The sequence below is a fragment of the Vidua chalybeata genome, chromosome 1 (assembly GCF_026979565.1).
Source record: "Vidua chalybeata isolate OUT-0048 chromosome 1, bVidCha1 merged haplotype, whole genome shotgun sequence".
Lineage (NCBI taxonomy): Eukaryota > Metazoa > Chordata > Aves > Passeriformes > Viduidae > Vidua > Vidua chalybeata.
In genome coordinates this window covers 56,055,496-56,076,717 of record NC_071530.1, presented here as the reverse complement: position 1 = coordinate 56,076,717, position 21,222 = coordinate 56,055,496, and positions in this window count along the sequence as shown.

Below are 21,222 nucleotides of genomic sequence, written 5' to 3'. Positions count from 1 at the left end.
TTTGAATTTACACTGTTGATGTAAGTTTGAGAGAAGGAAATTGCAAAGAAGAACAAAAAATAATTTATTTTTCTTACATTTTTCCCTCAAAACAGAAATCTGTCAAACTAGAGAAAAGATCAAAAGACCAATGTAATGAAATAAGGAAAAATTTTAGCCAGAGTGACAAAGTTCAAACAAACAATATCACTATGGGAAGCTCAAAGTGTAGTTTAGTCATAGAATAATGTAATACATGTCAGTAAGAAAATGAAAATAACTACCTTTATATTTCATGAATCCACAGCAGTACACTCTTAAGCCCCTGCATTTAAAAGTAAGCACTATGAATTGGGTTCCACCATGTGCTGCAGAACCATTGAAGATATATATAGAGCAAATTTGATTAAAATAAATTTTAATCCCCGTTTTTTTTTTTTAATAAAAACCCCACAATTGTAATATATTGCTTTATCTTCTCATTCCAACATATACAGGTATGACTTTTTGGTACATAATCGTTTTTCAAGTATATTCAAAATTTTTTTAATATTTGTGAATATTGATTTATCTGGGCTTAGCATCATACACTAAATATGTTTGAGAGTAGTGACAGATGCTGAATACTTGCAAGAGATCCTGGAGGAGGAAATATATGTCCAAGAACTTAAGACACTGTTTAGTGGACTCCAAGCGTGCTATACCTGTGAGCTGTAAGATATATATTTAATAATTTCATGAGGATGAGATAGGAATAAATTACATGAAAATATACAATGCCTGTAGTTGTAACTTCCTCTTCTAACACTGAAATATCACGCTTTGCTGATTAGAAAGCTAGGGTAACATTTGCCTACAAACAGCAGAAGATACCTGAATTACATAAGATAAATGCTATGGGGTTTTTATCTATAAAAATAAATAGAGAAGAAAAACTTTAAAAGTTTTCTCTTCTACTTAAAAATTGTCTCAGTAAAGAAGGAGAAAACATCCTTTCAGAGGATTATTCTTCTGCTTGTAAATTTTTACATTAGTTTCTTCTGGCTTATTCAGTAAAAGGATATCTATCCAAACTGAGAACATAAAGGTTACTGACATCCTGTAATTTGTGCAGTAACATAAAACAGGTTTTCTAGCAGCAAACTGAGCATGTTTTGAATTACAATCAACTGCTAAATGTATACTATTTCCTACTCATGTACCAACAGAAGCTGTAAATTCACTACAAAATCCTAGAAAATGTAAAAAATAAGATTAGAAAGAGAGAATTAATACAATTTTTCCCCTAGCAGCACATACATACTCCTCTCTGTAAGAGAACATTATACCACAAACTGCTGATGTGGTTTCCTCACTATCTCACATTGCCAGGACTCAGCGAACACAAATGCTGCAAAATAAAAACCTAGCACTGTGTAACACTGGCGAGGATGTTAAGTAAAGTACATAATGATGATTTTAATGATGCTGTGTTTACAGGCAATATAGGCAGTAGCAAGAAAAAAATCAAATGGGCAGAACATGATAAGTTATCTCAAGTTGGATAAGAGGCAGTAGCTGGTGTGGCTGTACTCTAAAATGAGGCAAACACAGGCTGTGACACCTTAACTAGCTTTTGTTGTAGGACAAAGTTGTCCTGTATTTCTGTGGGGCAAGAGCATACTAATATACTATTATCAAGACTAAGACATCCAATCTGTTAAGTGGTAATAAACTGCTCAGGACCCCATGTCCACCTCATGACTTGGACAAAGTTTACATCTCTGTGTAAGGCAACACAGGTCATTTCACTTATGGTTAGTCTCAAGCTTTTTTCCTCATGAGAAGACACTCATGACAAGTTTCTCATTAGAGAGGTTGACATTTTTTAGAGTTTGTTTTCTCTATATTCAAGACATCACAGAAATTGGAATGGGGAGGGCACAGTATTTATATTTCCTGATCTATGTAAGTATTTTTTTCCCCAACACTAGAAACACTGAATCTGATTACCAAACTGGAACATACTTCAGGGGAAATAATGCCCTTTAGAAATCTGTCAGAAAACCTAATGGACATAAACAAATAAAAAATGCTTTTTAGATCAACTGTGGTGCTAACTGTGACTTTTCACTGAACATCTAAGTATACCTTTGCCAACCAAAATGTGGCCTCATATACTTGGGGAAAGATAGGACATTTTAGCCTCAGTAATCTCTTACTAACAGGAGAAAAGATTAAATCACAAACTGTTGAACTGCATCTTCTGTTCAATAAACAGAAAGTGTAGATATGGAAAGACTGCTAAATAATATTTTGGGCCTAAAAGATATTCTTCTGTGAACATGAAGAGCTGTGAGGTGACTTGAACTTCTGATTCCTTTCCTATTAAAAAAAATTCTCTGAATTCCCTGTATTCAACAGGTGAGGAAAGTCGGTGAGAACAAGTGAGAAATTTTGCATTTAGGTCAAGCAGAACTACAGTCACCTAATAATATCATACCATAACTTCCAGAGTACATTGCAAACACATCCTAGAAATCTCTACTCCTTCAGCAGAAGAAAATTAAATCATGCCAGTGAAGAAGTGAACCTGGGGCTTTTTGGCTGAAGGCCTTATGAGAGAAAAAAATATACACCTTATCCATGGTATCACATTCTTCCAATAACTCCCCCCCCCCCCAGCCCAGCCCAGGATCTGTGGTGCTTGATATTTTATCGTTAAGTAGTCCTTATTAGAAATTATGAATAGTATTCTGATGTTCTGTCGCACCTTTCTGCTCTTGGCCTCACAACTTATTTCCCCTTGTTGGTAGACTGAAAAAAAAAAAAAAAATGCCCAAAAGAACATCTGCTCTGTCCCAAGGAGAGACAAGGTCAGGAAGGCAGTCCAATGGGCAGGCACAATACAGGTCATTCAGGACATCGATGGGGATGGTTTGTGGAAAAACAGAGCCATAGGCTCATGTTTCCTGTATGTATCACCTACTTTCCCCTCAATATATATTGACTTCTCTTAAGTATTTAGATTCAAATCTTGAGTTTATGCTTAAAGCAAAACATGAAACTTTTTTCTGCATGAGTAAAGTCTGCCATTTCTGAACTTAAATGTTATTAAGAACCTAATTAAATCAGCTTATCTGTGCCAGGAATGAGTAGAATGGAAGTAAAAGCCTTTTCAGTGTATTGCTTAAGAGGAAGCTGTATGATAGCTCTCAGCTGTTCCATGTTTGCATAGTGACATGGTAATTAGTAATGACCTGCAATAATAGCTAGCTCTCCTTTCTATGAATGTGGATGACTTGGTCTTACCCTAACACTGAAAAATATTGCTATGACTGTCATATAAGGCAACTGCTATTTTTTTTGCTTCTTATCTCACTTCCAAATATCATTCCTAAGTCTGCATATGTTCTTTTTTTTTTTACACTTTAAAAGCAGGGAATACATGAAGTCATACTGAAGAATTCATGGGAAATACAGTCTTTCATGATTTGTTTTTATGCCAAAGTTGGACAAAAATTTAAAAATATCTCCATTTTGGTGATCAAAACACAATTAATTTTAAGTAAGTTTAAGGTTAAACTATAATTCTCTATAGGGGTACTTTGCCTATGGGATTAGATACAGTATGTGTAACCACAGTTTGTGCTATAGTTCTTGTACAGTGTGCTACATCTACCCTGGGGCACACAGCCTTGTGAAATTACCATGACAAAGCAGGCTATTTTATCAGAAAGGGATTGAGACACATGATGGGAAATTCTATCTTTCAAAGAATAGCCTGGAAATTAATGGAGCATTGAGATACATTTCTCATGAGGGACTGTGTCATAAGCAAGACAGGTCATTTCAGAACAAATAGTTGTGTAAAAAGAATTTTGATGTAGTTCAACAAAATAAAAAGCTCAATCTTTGGTTCAAATCGGCCAAAGTATAACATTTTGTTATGAATTTTCAGGGGGTCACGATTTTCCTACCAGAATCTTCAATACTGAAGATACTATATTTCTTACAGGAGAAAAAAGATATATAATTACTTACAGAACACAAGAATGCAACCAGTGATGGATATTTTCTTCTATATAGTCCTCTAAAAATAAAAGTAGAGCTCTCAGGAAGACTACCGCCAAATTATCTTATAACAACGACCCCATTGTATGACTTCATTTTTGGTCAATCTTGGAATGCATAGGAAATACTGGGAGAAGAGTCAAGTAATTTCCATTAGTGGTCTGAGGGCTTTTAATAACTAAATTTGGAAAGCAAAATAAAATTGCAAAGCATTACTTTATTATATGCAGCCGTAAATATTCTGGACGTATCTAGCAGTCCTAATGAAAGTTGAAAACAGTATTTTCTTATTCTGCATGAATGCATCCCAATACACAGGTCCTGCATAGCTTGAATTGTGGAGACTGTCCACTCTTGTGTAGAGGGAGGATTATCCTCCAGCAGAGCCAGAAATGGATCTCAGCTCTCCCACCTTTCTTTTCAGTTTTTTTAACCCAAAGATAAACAAACATGGCCCACAGATATTTAAGTCATTGCTGAAAAAATGTTGTTCCCTGCAGGTTCAACCAAAGCCACTGAGACTATCAGTTTAAGGATACATTACAGAGGAGGGGGGGAAGGGCTGATCTGCAACATGGCTAAGTTAGACATAAGATAAAGTGGGAGGTGGCTTCATTACATTATTACCTCCTGGATTCAATGCTGCAACTCTCATTAGCACAATGAAAAGACATGGAAAGATTGCAACAGCCACAAGTCTTCAGAGACCTAATTTTAACATGTGGAATATGAATTTACGAAGTTGCTCTTTTTTTTTTTTTTTGTTAAAGTACAGAGCAACAGAGTTGTTTGAAGACTGTCCATGTCGGCCTAGCTGTAACTCTGAAAGCTCATTACTGGTTCACTGAAGATTAGACTATACCAGTAAGCTAGCATGTTTTCTCCTAACCAATCTTTTCAGTTCCTTTTATGGTCAGTAAAAGAGTTCACCCACATTAGGAAGAAGACACAAAGAGGTTTTTTTTCTCTGTTGATGGAAGAAGCAGCCTAGCCTTGGACTAAACAAGAGCTCTGAGATTATATTTCCTGACAAGTGGCACATTCACCTAGACAGAAATGAAAACAGTAGAACACTTGTGAAGGTTTGGTGAAAGAAAGCTTAGATGTTGCTACACTGGCAATGTTTTCCCTAGCCAATGAGGAAAAAGGAAGCAAACCACAATCATTACTATGACACTGAGTATCAATATAAGTATCTGGTACTCAAAAACTCCCCTGGGAAAAAAAGAAAGTTGTGCTTTTCTAACATTTCAATAGTGTAGTGGGTTGAGACCTGGCCAAATGCCAGTGCATCAACTAAAATTATTTATTCATTTTCTGCTGTGAGGATTAGAAGAAGGGTAAAAGCAGTCTCAAAACTTTAAAGGGTATAAAGAGAGCTTTCTTAACAGAACTAAAAGAAGAATTATAAGAATCAGAATAAACCTTCAGAACACTTCTCCTCCCCCCACCTCCTCTTTTCTTTCCCACTGACAACATAAAGAGACAAAACCTGGGACTTTCAGTCAGTTTACCACCTCTAAAATAGTCTTTCTTCAGTTCACTTAGGGAGAAGAGCCTCTCTTGCCATGCCATGGAAACTTCTCCACAAGAAACCATTTTCTCATGGCTTCAATGTCACAGCGAATCAGGTGCCCTGGAGATGGAAATCTGTTCACCATGTGAAAGTCCCTCCCCTCAACTTAACAGCTTTCCCCACAATTGTTTTTGAGGGATCAATCTTTGGCTAATATGGTACACTTCTAACGATGACTTGTTCAAAAGCAAAGGTTCTCTTCATCTATCTCTAAGATCATCTTCATCTCTGGGAACAGAGATGCAAAGACCTTGAAGGAAGGAAGGTCTCATCTCATCTGAGGAAGACCTCATCTTCCCTGGGGCAAAGGTCTTCATCACTTATCTCTGTTCAAGTTTCTTACTGGATCACAGCTACTTCAATATCTGCTCGCTTTAGCACAGATGCCTTTGCTCATGTCTACAGTTTGAATGCTCCATCCCCCTATGCTTTTAATGAATTACATATATATTCTAATGTATCATAGTCCATCACAACGGCCTTACAAAAGAATTTCAGCTCTTAAGTTTGAAGCATCTCCTCTTTCTCCTCCCTCTAGACTTCAGCTCTTCCTTCTTCACTGACTTTGGTGTCTCTGTGTTGTTCTCTTCATGTGCCTTCACTTTTTTCCTGTCCTCTGACTCAGGAGAGGATTGATGTCTATTAGTTTCATCTGTGCACTGAAAAACTTAATATCTCGCTTAGACCTCTTTGGATGGTGATGTGATCTCTGCAGGGCGGTGGCTGCTCTGGCTGCATGGCTGTTTTCCAGTCCCTGCCGCGTTCAATTCCAGCCGCGGCGCTGCTTTCTGCGTGGGGCTGCAAGACCGCCTCTGTTCTTAGCTGCAAGATCTCCCGCCGTGCCAGCAGGATGGCTCGGCAGCTCATGGCCGGAGCGGAGCCCGGCTCTGCTCCACCCAAAGCCAAGTGGAGCCAGCCTGGCCCACCGGCTGTGGTTTGAACTTGATGGCAGCAGAATCTCAGCAAAGCCAAGCTGCGCCACACCACGCCGCAGGCCAACCTGGCCAGGCCACACAGCGAGCGAGGGCAGCAGGGCAGGGCCCAGTCTGGCCTTGCTGGGCCTCGCAGACTCCCAGTTACCTGTCCAAAAGCCGGAAGCAAGAGAGTTTTTCCCAGGGTTTGTTAGTTTTTAAATGTGATTTCACAGCGGCGTGTTCAGCTTTCTTAAGTGGTTTAAGAGGGTGTAAATATTCAAAACTAGCCAGCTGATTGGTCTGTTGGGTCCGGAGGAAGCTGTTAGCAGTCCTCACAGAGAATCACTTCAGTAGCTGATGGATTTCTCCTTAACTAAAACCCAAGTTTTGTTAAACCAGGACAAACAGGAAATACAAATGGGTATTTGTATTCCATCAAAACCTCTGTGTAGTCCATCAAAACCTCTGTGAGCAAGAAAGCAACATTGAGAATAAAAACGAAGATAGAATTAGTGACTAAGAGCAAAGCACAAATGCTTGTCACCAGTATAATACATTGGCTTGGGTCTGATGTCATCTCAAAAAGCAAGTATGGAAACTGAAGAAAAAAATTCCCTGTACTTATTGATTTGAAACATCAGTGGTTTTAGAGCCCATCAGCCAATAGAGAGCTCTATTGCTGATGATATTCTGGGAAGATATTTTATGAGGATGAATCTTTGGGCTGCAACTCTGGAAACACAAGTTCCAAATGGACAAATCTCCTCTTTCTGTTGCACATCAGTTTCCTGTATGCAACACAAATATAATAATACTTTGTCTTGCTAATAGTATCCTTTTAAATTGTAAGATTTCTGTCATTGTACTCTAATCAGTGGAATAATGTGCTCTTTTTTTTCTTTTTAATATTACTGTAACAGAATTTTTTAAGTCCTCTGAAACAGCAAGAGCTGGGGCATCATGGTTTTTATCACTTCTCATGTCTTTCAGAAATTAAACCTTTCCTAAATGTTCAGATATCTTTGCAACCAAATGTGAGTGTAGTGTGACGGCACTGACATAGCTGTCCAGCTGCTAGCCCTCAGACCAAACTGCTCCATCAAGCTACAAAAGCAAACTGCGCCATCAAACTACAAAAGCAATGCTCCTTCAATGCAATTTTTAATCACATCAAGGTTCCTGAGATGGTGAGAGGAGTAAGGAGAAGAGATAGAAACCACGCTGTGTTAAAGACATTCAGAGAGAAAAATGGATTAAGCTCTGCAAAAACAGCTTTTAAATGGCTTAGTATCAGGGGACATAGTATTGAAAGGGAAGACTTATAAAATGCTGTATTATTCAGTGAATTTGGAAAGCTTCTTGTCTGACTTTGGGAGTGTTGGTTCTAGGCAGAGTTCAGCTGCCACAGAAGACATGCCTTCACTTTGCTGAGACATTTGATGTGCATCACCTGGGACAATGCCACCACCTCCTGAGGAAATCCCACCCGTGAGGTGAACTGCATCTAAGAGAGGTGATTTTATGACTTTCCTGGCATGAAACACAAAAAAGCCGTGTCTAGGTCTGCAACAGTCACGCACAACAGCTCACATGTAACACCAGAGGCAAAATATGTTGCAAAAACAGTACAACACTACAACGTTTGGAGTGGAAAAAAAAAATTGCTTTCCTGTTACAGAATCACAAAATAATAAGGTTGTAAGGAACCTTCAACACCACCTAGTGCAACCATCAGTATAGAACTACCATAATGACCCTAAACAATAACCCCAAGAATGTTTCCAGAGATGGTGACTATGTCACCTCCATGGGCAGCTTATTTCAATGCCTAATCACTCTTTCAGTGATTTTTTTTCCCCTAATATCTAATAAGAACCTCCCCTAGTGGATCTTAAGGCCATTTCCTCTCATTCTTTCACTTGAGCCATGGCAGAAGATACTGACCCCTACCTTACTACAACTTTCTTTCAGATAATTGTCAGGAAAAATGAGGTCCCCCCCCCCCAAACTTCCTCTTCTCCAGGGTAAACAACCCCAGTTCCCTCAGCAGCTTCTCACAGGACAGATTTTCTAGACCCTTCACCAGCTTTGTTGCTTGTCTTAAAGTGATTTATGATGATAGTCTATTCCATGATCGTCTGCTTTATGCCCAAAAATGGTTGCTTATCTTTAACACCCAGGATTGGATGTGTGCTGGACCAGGCAAGGGGAAGCTTTGGGCTCTTTGGTGGCCATTTTTGAAGCCTCCCTGCCCAGGCATTCTGTGGCGCTGTGTGGTTACATTTTGCTTTGCTATCTTGATTTTCTTGGCCCCAGCAAAAAGTTTTTCCCTTCCATGTCTTGGAGGAGTTGCAGTAGTATTTCAGTTGCCTTGAGGTCAGCTGAACATCTGCTGGTCTAACAATAGAGAAGTAGGACAGGCCAGAGTAGGCCACCCTGTTCCAACCCCAAGCATCGGAGAGAAAAGCCAGGGAGACAAAGAACACCAAGAGGCTCCAGCCGAGCTGCTTCACCCACTGTGATTGCTGTGGAGAGGAGGTTGATGCCAGAGAACAACCAGGTTTTCACCTATCTCCCCTATGGAAGCTCCACTTTACTCAGACTGAAAGCTGGAGCCATTTTGCACACATGTTGGGAAGGGGTATTTCTCCTACATTTGTCCCATTCTCCAGGCATTTTTGGGTCTTTGTTCCTCTGTGTGTGTGGAGGGGTGTGAGTTCTGATAATTTGGTGTTTATTAGTTATTTACTTTTCTTCCTTGCCTTGTGGGCATTCTGTTGTTAATAAACTCTTGGTTTGGGTTTTTTTCCACTTTCTGCTATTAGTATTCATTTTCTGTTGGTGGAAGGGGATTGCTGAAACCCTTTAGAGGAGACTACTCATTTAAAAATGTCTTCTCTTAAATATGTCTCAAAATTGAGACATTGCCCTTCTTTTAACATGCTCCAGCACCTCAATGTCCTCTCTATTTGGGTATATTTTTGGTGACTGGGTTGTTTTGACATGACAACAGAATGCTGTTTTTGCAACATAGAATGAATAGGGAAAAAATATGCTTTTTTCAGATCCCATAGCTAGGATGAAAATTCTGTTATCAACTCTATGAACTCTAGAGTTCATACTCTGTATTATTTATAAATTAATTGTTGCTTTTAGGTAACACTTTAAAAAGAAAATGGGAGGAAAACAGCAGATATCCTTCATACTACAACTGCAGAGTCACTTACGTGACACAGTTGTGTTCTCCATTCTGATTTAGCTATACTTACGGCAGTTCCATCAGGGAAAAAGAGCACAGTATCTGTCTACCAATGGCTGCTCCAGTAAACAAGAAGAAATATGCATCTAGTCAGATGCCCTGAGGAACAAAATAGTCATGTTTTCTGGTCTGTATTATTCTTTCTTTTCAGTTGTCATGTATTAGGACAAATCACTGCTTGAAAACTTACTGTTTTCTCTCTGTCTTAATCAGTAGCAAAAGGAAATGACAAAAACCTTTTCAGTCTTTAGCTTTAGGATCTGACTTTGGGCAGCTAAATGAAGCTGGGGTCCCCTTTCCATACCCATGAACATCCAAATTGTTAAGCACACTGAACTCAGAGCTGCTGTAGGATGATCTTAATTTATTTTGTCTCTCCCACATGCCTGCCATTTGCTTTGGCAGAAATAAAGGACACTCAGTTTGATATTCAAAGCACCGCTGGAACATGTGAAAACTCACAAGGATGAGTGACTCCAGGAAATGAAGCTTTTCTGAAAACATAACAGGTAATGAATGCTGTAATAACACTTCAAGCTTTCTCATATGCTGGTAAATATAAATTTTCAGAGGGTTCTACCCATGGGAAGCCTTTGGTAAAATTTCTGTCTAGAGGCCATAATATCAATTTCTTCTGCTCTTTTCAAAGTAGAAGTCATAAAGCTGGTTGAGACAAGCAGTGTTGTTCACCCTAAATAACAAGATTGTAAGCTGATGGTATCTTCATCTTCATTTTAATTACGTGAGCTCACTCTAATTGAGAACACTACAGATAAAGGTAAATAACAGTAGCTAAAGATGTTTCATAGAATCATAGAATGAGTGGGCTTGGAATGTACCACAGTGGGTCATCTGGTCTAACCTCCCTGTTCAAGCAGCCTCATCCTAGAGCACCTGGCACAGGTTTGTGCTGAGATAGTTCTTTAGTATTTCCAGTGAGGGAGAGTCTATACCCTCTCTAGGCAATCTGTTTCAGTGCTTGATCACCTACATAGTAAAGAAGTTCTTCCTTGTATTCAAACAGCATGAGACTGTATTGAAGAGGGAAAGAGTTGCATTTTAAGCCTTCCAGATACATAAGGGAAAGTGTATAAATTCAGTGCAGAGCAGAAAACTAAAACAACATTGGAAACAATATCAACAGCAACAATTTTGCAGTACATTCAGTTTGAGTCTGTTCCTTTAGCTCAAAAATGTATCTGTCCTATCAAAAGAGAGTCAATGAAGCTATGAAGCTATGAAAAAATAAAAGCTCCTTAAATTTGGAATTAAGCTCTTTTAAGTAGAATTAAAACCAGAAATGAAGAGAAAAAATATTTTTGCATCATATTTTACAGATAAAAACAAGTATTTCTAAAATATTTTGCCATTACAAAGAAAATGCTAACTCTAACCTGTATGGCTTGGTCCAATTATTAATACAGTGGAATAAAATAAGGCTGGTGCATCTCTGCCTCTGCTCTACCAGACGTCTGAAAACCTGGAATACAAAAGCACTGGAATTCTTCACTTGGCTTTCCACATCCATTGTTTATGTTTCTTTGAAGATATCAAGAAGGTAAAGAAAGGCTTTTCCCAAGAAGTAGTGTTTAAGTTGGCAGTTTGACTAGAGAATTGTTTCCTTAGCCTTTAGGCAAAGGGAAAGCAGAAATCAGAACTAGTCTAGCTTTTAAAAATGGGAATTATTGAAAAAGACAAGATAGGAAAGAGAGAGTAAAGGAGTGCATGCAGCGATAACTGATACATGGGGAAAAGAATTGGGAAAAAAAAAAAAAAAAGCAAAGAAGCTTTGGTAGCTTCCCTTTCCATTAAATATATTACTGTCCCTTTAACTTTGTATGCCTTCTTGGCGCATATACCAGGGAGAGGATTTCACTTCACTAAGGAAGTAATGTAAACTTACCTTCATTTGGTTACCATGGATATGGCACTACAGGAGTCAAAGCCTACAATTTGCATTGCAAACAAGCATGAGGAGTGAAGGACACACAATATGGTATTCTGCAAAAGACTGTCCCAGGATCTTCTTTGTGACTGACCACAAGTAAAACCAGCTTTGGATCTACGTTTGCTATGAAGAGAAAAAAGATAAGGGATGTTGCATTTCAGATGAAGAAGGAAGAGACAGAATCACTCACATCTGCAGAACAATTGGTATTTCTTGTACTACCTAGTGTGAAATAGCTAACAGATAGGTATGACAACAATTCAGTTTTCTGTCCTTTTCCCTGTGGGATACTGAAGCTAAATGAATATGCTAATAACCTGGACTAAGTAATTTCCACAAGCACTGGAATGGTTTAAGAAGCAGCCAGATCTTAGGACTGCTGGGCTTTTTTGCATCAGTATTTATCTAGCTGAGTGTCCTTTTCATTCTGCAGAAGTACTGTATAATACCTTAACTTTGTTACAAAAGGACCAGTTAAATGAACAGTTCTCTAAGGAGACCTAGTTGGAACCTGTGCAGTACAATTAATAGGGAGGAGGAAAATTGTCTTGTTTCCCAAAAAGAAATCAAGGATGATGATGATGTTTGGCTGTTAGATCACTAGATTGTTAGTATTTTTTATTATTACTGCTTTAAGCTCTGCCAGATATAAAGTCATATATCATATTTATTTCAACTGACATGGGATACAAATGGTGCAGCCCTGCTTCGATGGAGAGACTTGGCCAAAGTGCCATTGGTTTGACAAAAAGAAAACTGCATACCAAATGATTCATCCATATATGTGAATCAAGGGTTTTCTTTCCAAAAGGTCTTAGGCAGAATAGTAGATCAGATGTTCAGCAAAAATATTTTCCTCCCTTAGCACTGGACTAGGCACATCTCTGATGGGGCTGGGGCAGCTACATCATTCCAAGATATTCTTCTTATCTCCCCACTTCAAGACAGTGGCCCACAATTAGTGACAGGGCATCAGCACCATCTCAGTAGGTTTCCTTTGACAAGAAGAGTGCAATAGTGCAATCAGACCTCTCTGTTCTCACACCATCATTCTCTGTGGGTACAGGGGTTAGGGCAACTCTTCAGTTGTTCTCATAAGGATCCATGAAATAATAGATTTGCATCAATATAATCCCACTTACATCAGTGGATTTGTTTCCTCTTGCTGTCCGCAAGTGAGAGAAGTATCAGCCCCAAACGTCTTTGCCTTTTCCCTTTCTTACAAACCAAGCAGCTGGCACCATGCCTATCCTTGAATGCATTTTCTATCACTGTTGTCATGGGGAGCTCGAGCCCCCATGACAACCGCCATTGTGTCCCTGAGCAAATACTGGAAGCAAAGAAGAGGGAGCTTGACAAATGGATTAAGTTACCTCTTTGCTCCTCTGTCCCACCTTAGTGTACTCCTTGAACTCAGACTCCTTAGCAGTCATATATACACTTGAGGCCAGTTTTAGAAGCGGATAGCAACATCACCGGACCAAGATCTTCAGACACCCTGATGATTATTTCAGGCATTTCCAGTAGCCCTAATACTAAAACTACTCATGGGACAGATTTTGTCAGGCCTTTCAGCCATTGTGCTGCTGGTGAAGGAGAAAGAGAAGGGAGCATGTATAAAACACAGAAATACTGCCCTAGCCTCATGTTGCCTATATAAGCACAATTGGACACATGCTTCAGTGTTTCTCTACCCTTTCAGAGCACCTGGCAATTAAAGCCTGGGTCTACTCTTTCCTCTTCCCTTTCTGCGCTAACCCATGAAGCAAGTCAAGAAGAGGGGTGAAGGTGGGACTTGACATGGGAGCAAACAGCTGAACCAGCAGCAATCCCTTGCAAGCCTACAACAGCTCTCCAGGGTTTCAAGTCCTCAGCCTATCCTTGTAGCAGTGCAGAGTGCAGTAGTGTTGCCCATGGGCTACTCATAATGCTCATCCATATGCACTCCACAGCAGCAACAGGAAAGCATAGAAAATTCCAGTGCCAGCCTTTCCTGTTAAGCCAAAGCAATTACAAATCCTTACTATGTGTAAGTTTCCTTGAAAACTGAACTTAGCATTTTGTTTACTGTTAGTCTCATCCTCCTGCCCAGTGGGATCTTTCCCTTCCTCTGCTACAAAATTTGTTGGGAAACAGTTTTCTTGGAATTTCTTTAAACAATAGTGTACCAGCCAGTAGAGATGAGTGAGGTAGTCAGGATGGTAAGTCTCTTGAATGACAAATGACTTACAAGGAATAACCTATGAAAAGTACTTCTTGTTTAATGTCTGAAAACATGTCTGGGCTCTGTCCTCCAATCAATAGGTTTATTCCCTCTGTGTGTTCAATCTTCTGTTTATTTTATTAAAAACCATATTGTTACTTTAATTTTAATAATCCTGTACAACCTCAAGGGGAATGGTAAAAGCAGCATTCCATCTCCTCATATCAGCATGACAGTGAAATCTATATAGAAATGCTGAATCTATAAAAGGCGGATATCCTGCTATTTCCATTTTCACTGGTTTCAAGAGAGTTACATACAGATATTCCAGAAGAGGCAAATGGCCTCTTCTGGAATATCTGTAGTTTTTTTGTTTTTTTTTTTTTTTTTTTTAGTGTTGTCAGAGCCAGGAATAACTGCCCTCATTCTTATAGACAAAGCTAAATTTCCAGAACTGAAATTTAGAACATTTTGTTTTCTTCTTGATAGAATTAATCTATGTAAGTCATAAAGGTTACAGCAATAGTTAAGTGTACTGGCACTTGCAATGTAAAATGAGTCCTGTAAGGAGTCATTTCAGGGTACAGCATCAGTGCAAACTATTTTTACATGTTGCTATTTATAGGAATACAGTTAAGATAGAATCTGTTTCTCACCAAACTTTTTATCCCTACCCGATCCTTACATATGAGTTCCAACTTCTTATTAGAAGATAATAATGGTTCAAAAAGCCATTATAGGATGAGTATGCATTTCACTAATATCTCAGTAACAGTTTAACACAGAGAAGCAAACACTGATTCAGCTTGCTTGCAGCTAGTACTACACAATTTTGTCATGTATTTGGAGCAGATTCAGATAGCTTTTGGTTGGTTCACAGGCAGCCTGGCTGACTTCAGTCAGAAGTCAGCATGCTTGGTGTGTGTCAGTTTATAAAGAAAGAAGCCACATGAGGTTGATCTGGTATTTCAGATTCGAAATACTACAGGTTCACCAGAACTGGCCTGAGAAGTGTTTAATGGTAATTGCTCCTTTTTTTTCTCTCTGCAGTACAAAGTTTCAACTGATTTTTTTAGTAGATAGGTTTTGTCCAAAATTACTCCTGATTTAACTGACAGTCGCTTCAGATCTAATTCCGAGGCTACAAAAGTAAATTGAAAGTTACCCACTGAAAATTTGGTTAAGGTTTCATTCACGTCAGACTCTGCTAGCCTTCATGAACATTAACTTTGCCCATCTGTGAACTGTCACAGGAAACCCTGAGGGCAAATATTTTGCTTTTGTGTGTTGATAAGAGCATATTTGGCATACTGGAGTTGGCAGGAGGGACACTGTAAGCACATATAATCTTTTGTGTTGTAGGCCAGATTTTTTGTCCCTTAGTCAACCAGATATTTCATTTAAGCAATTACTAATTCTATCTCTATATCTGAGAAAACAAGGAGTATAGTTAATAAGTCAATAAGTTAATCTGACTTTATACAAGCCAATAAAACTACACAGCTTACTTTATCTAACATAAAGTGTATGTTTAATTACTCAGTGACTTAAGTTTCAAGCTTTAGCCACTGGTAATGACATTGTCCCATGCACCTGGAATAATATGGTATGAGAGACAGTCCTGCTGTGTAAGACGCACCTTCCCTCTGTATTAAATGTATTTGAACACAGTGGGACAGCAGAAAAGGAGTTTTTTCCTCCAAAGATACTTCCCTTGGCATCACTGTTCTGCCAAACAGTGCTTCTGTGGAGCAGGCTTATAAAACACATGCAGCTTCAATAAAGAATAAGGGAAAGTAAACAAATCTTACCAGTGCCAGCACAGGTACTGCAGAGAAGTCCTAATGCTTCCTCAGAAGCCAGAGGAGGGACAAGTGAGAGTCTGCTGTAAAGCAGTTCTCCTATCTCAGCTTTACAGCTCTGAGAAACTCTCACAGCTTTCCTGTTTCTAAAGGGGAGAGGATAAACATTTGCCTAATATGGACTGATATTTTCATAATCCTCACTTATTGATGCCCAGCCTCTCCGATTTTCAAATATGCTTTATCTACTCCATGTCATGTGTTTTCAAGAACAGACAAGTTCAGGAAGTTTTGTATTGTTGATTTTTTTTCTTAAAGTGATGTGAGAAGTTGATGTGGCACAGATTTTAGGGCCTTAGACAATTATTTTGAGTGTTGCCATCCTGCTGATGGCAGCCATCTTCACTGTACACAGACATACATGAATACAAAACACTCTAGGCAATCCTGTGGGGTAAGGCAGAGACAGACTGGGAAGAGGTCCTAATGACATCCAAAACTGGATTGCCTATGTCAGTTTATGGCATCTTCTACAGGTATGAAGGACCAGATGTCTGTGAGAAGCCAGTTGTCAGTCAGGTGCCGAGGGATGGTGGTGATCACAGAGTTTATCAGAACAAATCCTGATGCCTTCATGACTCATGGAAACAGCACAAAGTTCTCTCAAACATCACTCCCAATAATAAACAAGACTTAAAAAAAAATTAGGTGGGCTAACAAACTCAGCACTGGAAAATTAAGGAAAATTACACAGCCAAAGTCTACAAAACTGCTCTGGTCAGACTTGGAAAAAAACTAACAGCCAGACAAACAAATAATCCAAGCTCATAAAGCTTGGTCTCCAAGCTGGTCTCAGCGAACTAGACTCAGCCCTTCAGCAATAGATTTTTTTTTGGTCAACTTTTTTTGGATAATATTTTAAATTTTCCTTCCCAATCTCCTGTTAAAAAAACCTAAAACAACAACATGACAGCAACAAAAACTCAGCTTCTTCCTCAGAGATTTAAAGCCACAAATGTCTTCTGTACAAATAAAAAGTTTGGTTGATGGCCTGTGAAGGGAAACTATTCCTGTCAGAGCGACTTCTAAAATACTAGGCAAAGAAAAGAGAACATTTTTCAACAGAACAGCCATTAATAAGGAGCTATTGTCACATATGCATGTCTGCTCTTCTGTGGGTGCATATGGGGGGTGTACTAAAGTGTTCAAAGTATATTTTTCCAGCATTCTCTGTGAACTTAGCCAGAAACATGCTAAAGAACAAATCAGGATGACAAAAAACTAATACAAGTTCTCTTGCAAACCAAGGCAAAAATACATCAATCTGTGTTCTTGCCATGCCTCTTCTGCTATCTTTTTTTGTCACACAGGACACTCCAAGTTGGAGTGCTAAAACCAATTTGTGAAAACAGCATATAAATAACAGGAATTTCCCTGTCCTGTGACAGCATTCTCCCTAGAGATATCTGGCTGGTTGGAAAGTTTCTGAAGAATTTTCTTTCCCCAGCAAAAAACAGGGTTATGTTGAAATTGAGAGTCTTCTGAGACTGAAGCTTTCACAAACTGGGATTTTTTTAAATGTGCTTTTCCTTTTTTAAATTGTCCTTAAACAAGCATCTAGTATTTTCATATTGTATTTTACCACTCTGCTACTATGTTACAACTGGCAAACACTGCTCAGCAACTACAGGAAGTGGGTACCTCCTCCCCCCCATTTTTTCTTTTTCACTTTCAGGTATATATGAACAACAAAAGTGGACACATATTTTCATAGAAAATAGTGAGCTATAAAATGGTATTGTAATTTTAGGAATTTAGGTGATTCCAAAATTTAGATGAAGTTTTCAAAACAGACATAATCTAGGAAATCTAGGAGGCCATAATTTTCTATTTGTCCATGCCTGCCTAAAAATTAATACCACGGTCCTTGCTAAGTTTGTTGGCTGTTATCATTCCCTAAGTCCTGTTCATAGAAGGAGATGGAAAATTACAAATTTTATAAACACAATTCAGATCACAAACCTTTTGGATCCTATAGAAAGATTAAAAACAATCTATTAATAAATGCAGAATGACCATTCTCTTCCAAATCAAATCTGTCTTCTGTACAGATGATTCTTTTATCACTTACATAATTTAATTTTATCCTTAGAGGAATCTGCTTATTATAAGGAGAGGATGAAGCCAGAACAGATGCCACAGGCAAAATGCTTTATATAAAAACAAGTATTTTGGGGTGACTCTGTCTTTTCTTTAGTTTTTCAGCATTTGTGACACCCTCAGTAGTATTTCTTGCGTATATATATTTCTGGTACTGACGATAGGTGATAATCTTCTAACATACAGCAACTCTGAAATATTCCAGTTCCTCTTAAAAGATTACTGTTAAAAAATACTGAGGAAGTAGTGCAACACCGTTTGGACACAAATGAAAATACCTGAATAATGATTATTTGAATAAATGTGCAAATTTCCACCAGCAGAGGTCTTTTTCACTCTAGAATGAGTTAAGGAGTTCATAAAAGGCTGTCTTTTTTCCTAAGGGAATATCTTAAAACAGTCCCAGTCTCTGAAGTATTCATCATCAAAGCAATCTTGGGTGGGATATCAACAAAACTTCTGTTATCACATTTCTTGTGTACATGAGATTGGTAAATTTAAGTGACCCTGCTTGCTTAAATATTTTTTCCTGAACATTTATATTTGTTGGGAAAAAGCTTGGCTATGCAACACTAAAACTTCATATAAGTGTCCGTAAAAATACAGTGGGCAAATGGGAGCAACCTGTTTTCTCCTTTTTTTCTCATGTCTAGCATCAGCTGTGACTCCCTTCCCAGAAAGACAAGTCCCATCCTCATATAACTTCCCTGGTGGCATGGCTGTCATTGAGAGGCACCTCTGACAAACAGGCTGTGTTCATGAGGATATACCTGCATATAATTTGTCTGAAGATCAAATTATGAACTAATACATATTGACGTTTAAGGAAAGTAGTTCCTTTTAGGTTTTTAGCTTTAACAACAGTAAGAGTTATTTAGAAAATGATCTGGAATTAAACAAAAAAAAAGTTAAAATTTAAGAAATATTTCTTAGGCACAACTATGGCATGAATATGAGAAAGCACTGAACTGTTGTACTGTAAAAAGTTATAAATACAAATGGAGGGAAATGGGTTACAATGATTCAGGTAAGTGGACATGTATGGGAGGAGGGTTGATAGTAGCTATTCCTCATATAATCATACTGGGAAACACACATATGCTGGTTATCAAGGAGCACTGATTTTTGGATTATCTTCTTAACGTATGGGTGAAAAGATGCTTAGAGAAACATTCCCTCTACATTGTCAAACTGCCATTAATACACAAGCACTCACTGGCCAAACTCTACTATTTAGTTTCTCCCTTTAGTGAAAATACAATTTTCCAATCTGGATATATTGTGCTATCTGCTGATGAAATACAGTATAAAACCAGTACTATTTAACTTTGTTACAGTGCTTATCATCTGAAACATCACATGATTTTTTCCCACACCCCAGCAGAGGTGAGGATTCGACTGCACTAGACACTGTGTCTATAAGCACACCCTGTCTTCTAAGTGTGTAGAAATAGTTTCTACATAAATTTAAGTAATTCCTAGCAATACAAGGAGCATCATTTTATACTTAATTTGTGTAGTTCTAACACATTTTTCTTGCAAGATACATCCTAAACAGAGAGATCAATTGTCCCTGTCTTTTGCACTTAATATTTTTGTAGACTTCCTGCCCCAAAACCTACCATGAGACTAGATGACGTATATGAAACTACAGATACACAATCCTAGAATCATTTAGATTGAAAAACACCTTTACAATCATTGAGTCTAACTTTATTTATGTAGCTATATAACATTTGACTTCATAGTAGTATAATGCAGTTAAAAGCAACTTAGATAAAAAACACTATGGTATTTTTATTGTAGATCCGGTGTACGTGTGGCTCTCTCACACTTGATAGAGACTAGATGAATATGCTACTTTGTCTGATGTTTTGAGGAGGCCAATATTTGTTGGCCAGAAAATAAATTCAGTTGCAAACTGGACTGTGGACAGGTGGTGTCCTGCACAATAACACACTCAGCAAAGATAGGCTTGAGTTTGATTCAAAGCACCTGAAAAACAATGGTAAAACTTTGACTGGACCCAGCAACAAGGATGGCAAGGGACATATTTTGTTTATAAGTGCCATAAAGACAGTTACTGGAGACAACATGAAAGAAGGAGGAAAGGTCTGCCAGATCGGTCCGTGTCTCACAAACAGGATGTGACCCTGACTTAGGATTATTATCTGTCTGTATCATACAAGCAAAAAGCAAGAGACACAGAGAAACAACAACATCCATGCAAATCCAGATCAGAGACAAGATGGCAGCTTATGCAAAGCCTTTTTCTACATATTCTTTGAAACAATAGCATAAAAGAAAAGGTGTAAAGTCATTATACTCTAACCAATAAGAAAAGGATCCATGTGGGTTTAACATTAACAAAAGGACTTCTATGAACCTCAAACAATACACAATAATTCATTATTTAAGATTGAAACCTTTTCTATCTTTGCAAAGCATATATCTAGGACTTTTCACATCTTGAACTATCAATAAGTTCTTGTTCTTTCTTGTTCCTTATGATAAATATAAATATATTCACTTGGTTCTTAACTTCCTAGCTTCCCATGAGAAGGTTTAGAAATTTCCCAGCCTTTCTCAGCTTTATGTCTACTTCCTGGGGCCTTTTTGCACTTTCTAAAGTCTTTTACCTTTTTATATTCCTACAGAAAGGATGTGAAATTTCCCTTCTAAGTCTGAAAACAATATCTCTATTTCCCCTTGACTTACACCAAGGACTGAAAGGGGAGTTGAAGGAGATTGATTACTTTGCCTGCTAATCAATGCAAAGATATATTTTTATGTTCCTCCATTTCATAATTTTTATTTCATCTAGTTGGGATTTTTTTAAGATTGCCAGATGTTACAGTTTTACTGGGACTATCCCGGTTTTTAAGGTACATTCCATCTGCTCTTGAAAATGCTTCTGTTCATTGCTGTCTTGTTGATTGTATACTTTTAGAGCAGCCAGCCAGAACAGGACTGCAGGACAGAGGCTGATAAATTATTAAAAAATTATAAAAAGCTGCAAATATTCCCCCAGTACTGAAAATTCATTATTTAGGGACCCTTTTTCACAAAATGTAAATGGTCACCATGACACACAAGAAATTATGATTTCCCACCATTAGTGCCACTGCTGCTCAGAGGTTGCCCCTTAATGTGCATACATTTGAAACTGGAAGCCATAATTCTACCCTTTCTAGGGTACATGAGTTCCAGTCACAGAGGGATCTCTGGACTATTGGATGGTGCAGCCAAGAAAGGACATCCTCTAAACATTGTGGAAGGAGGTCATTGCAGGAAAACCTCAAACCAAGAGCCAGACGGCATGCAGGAG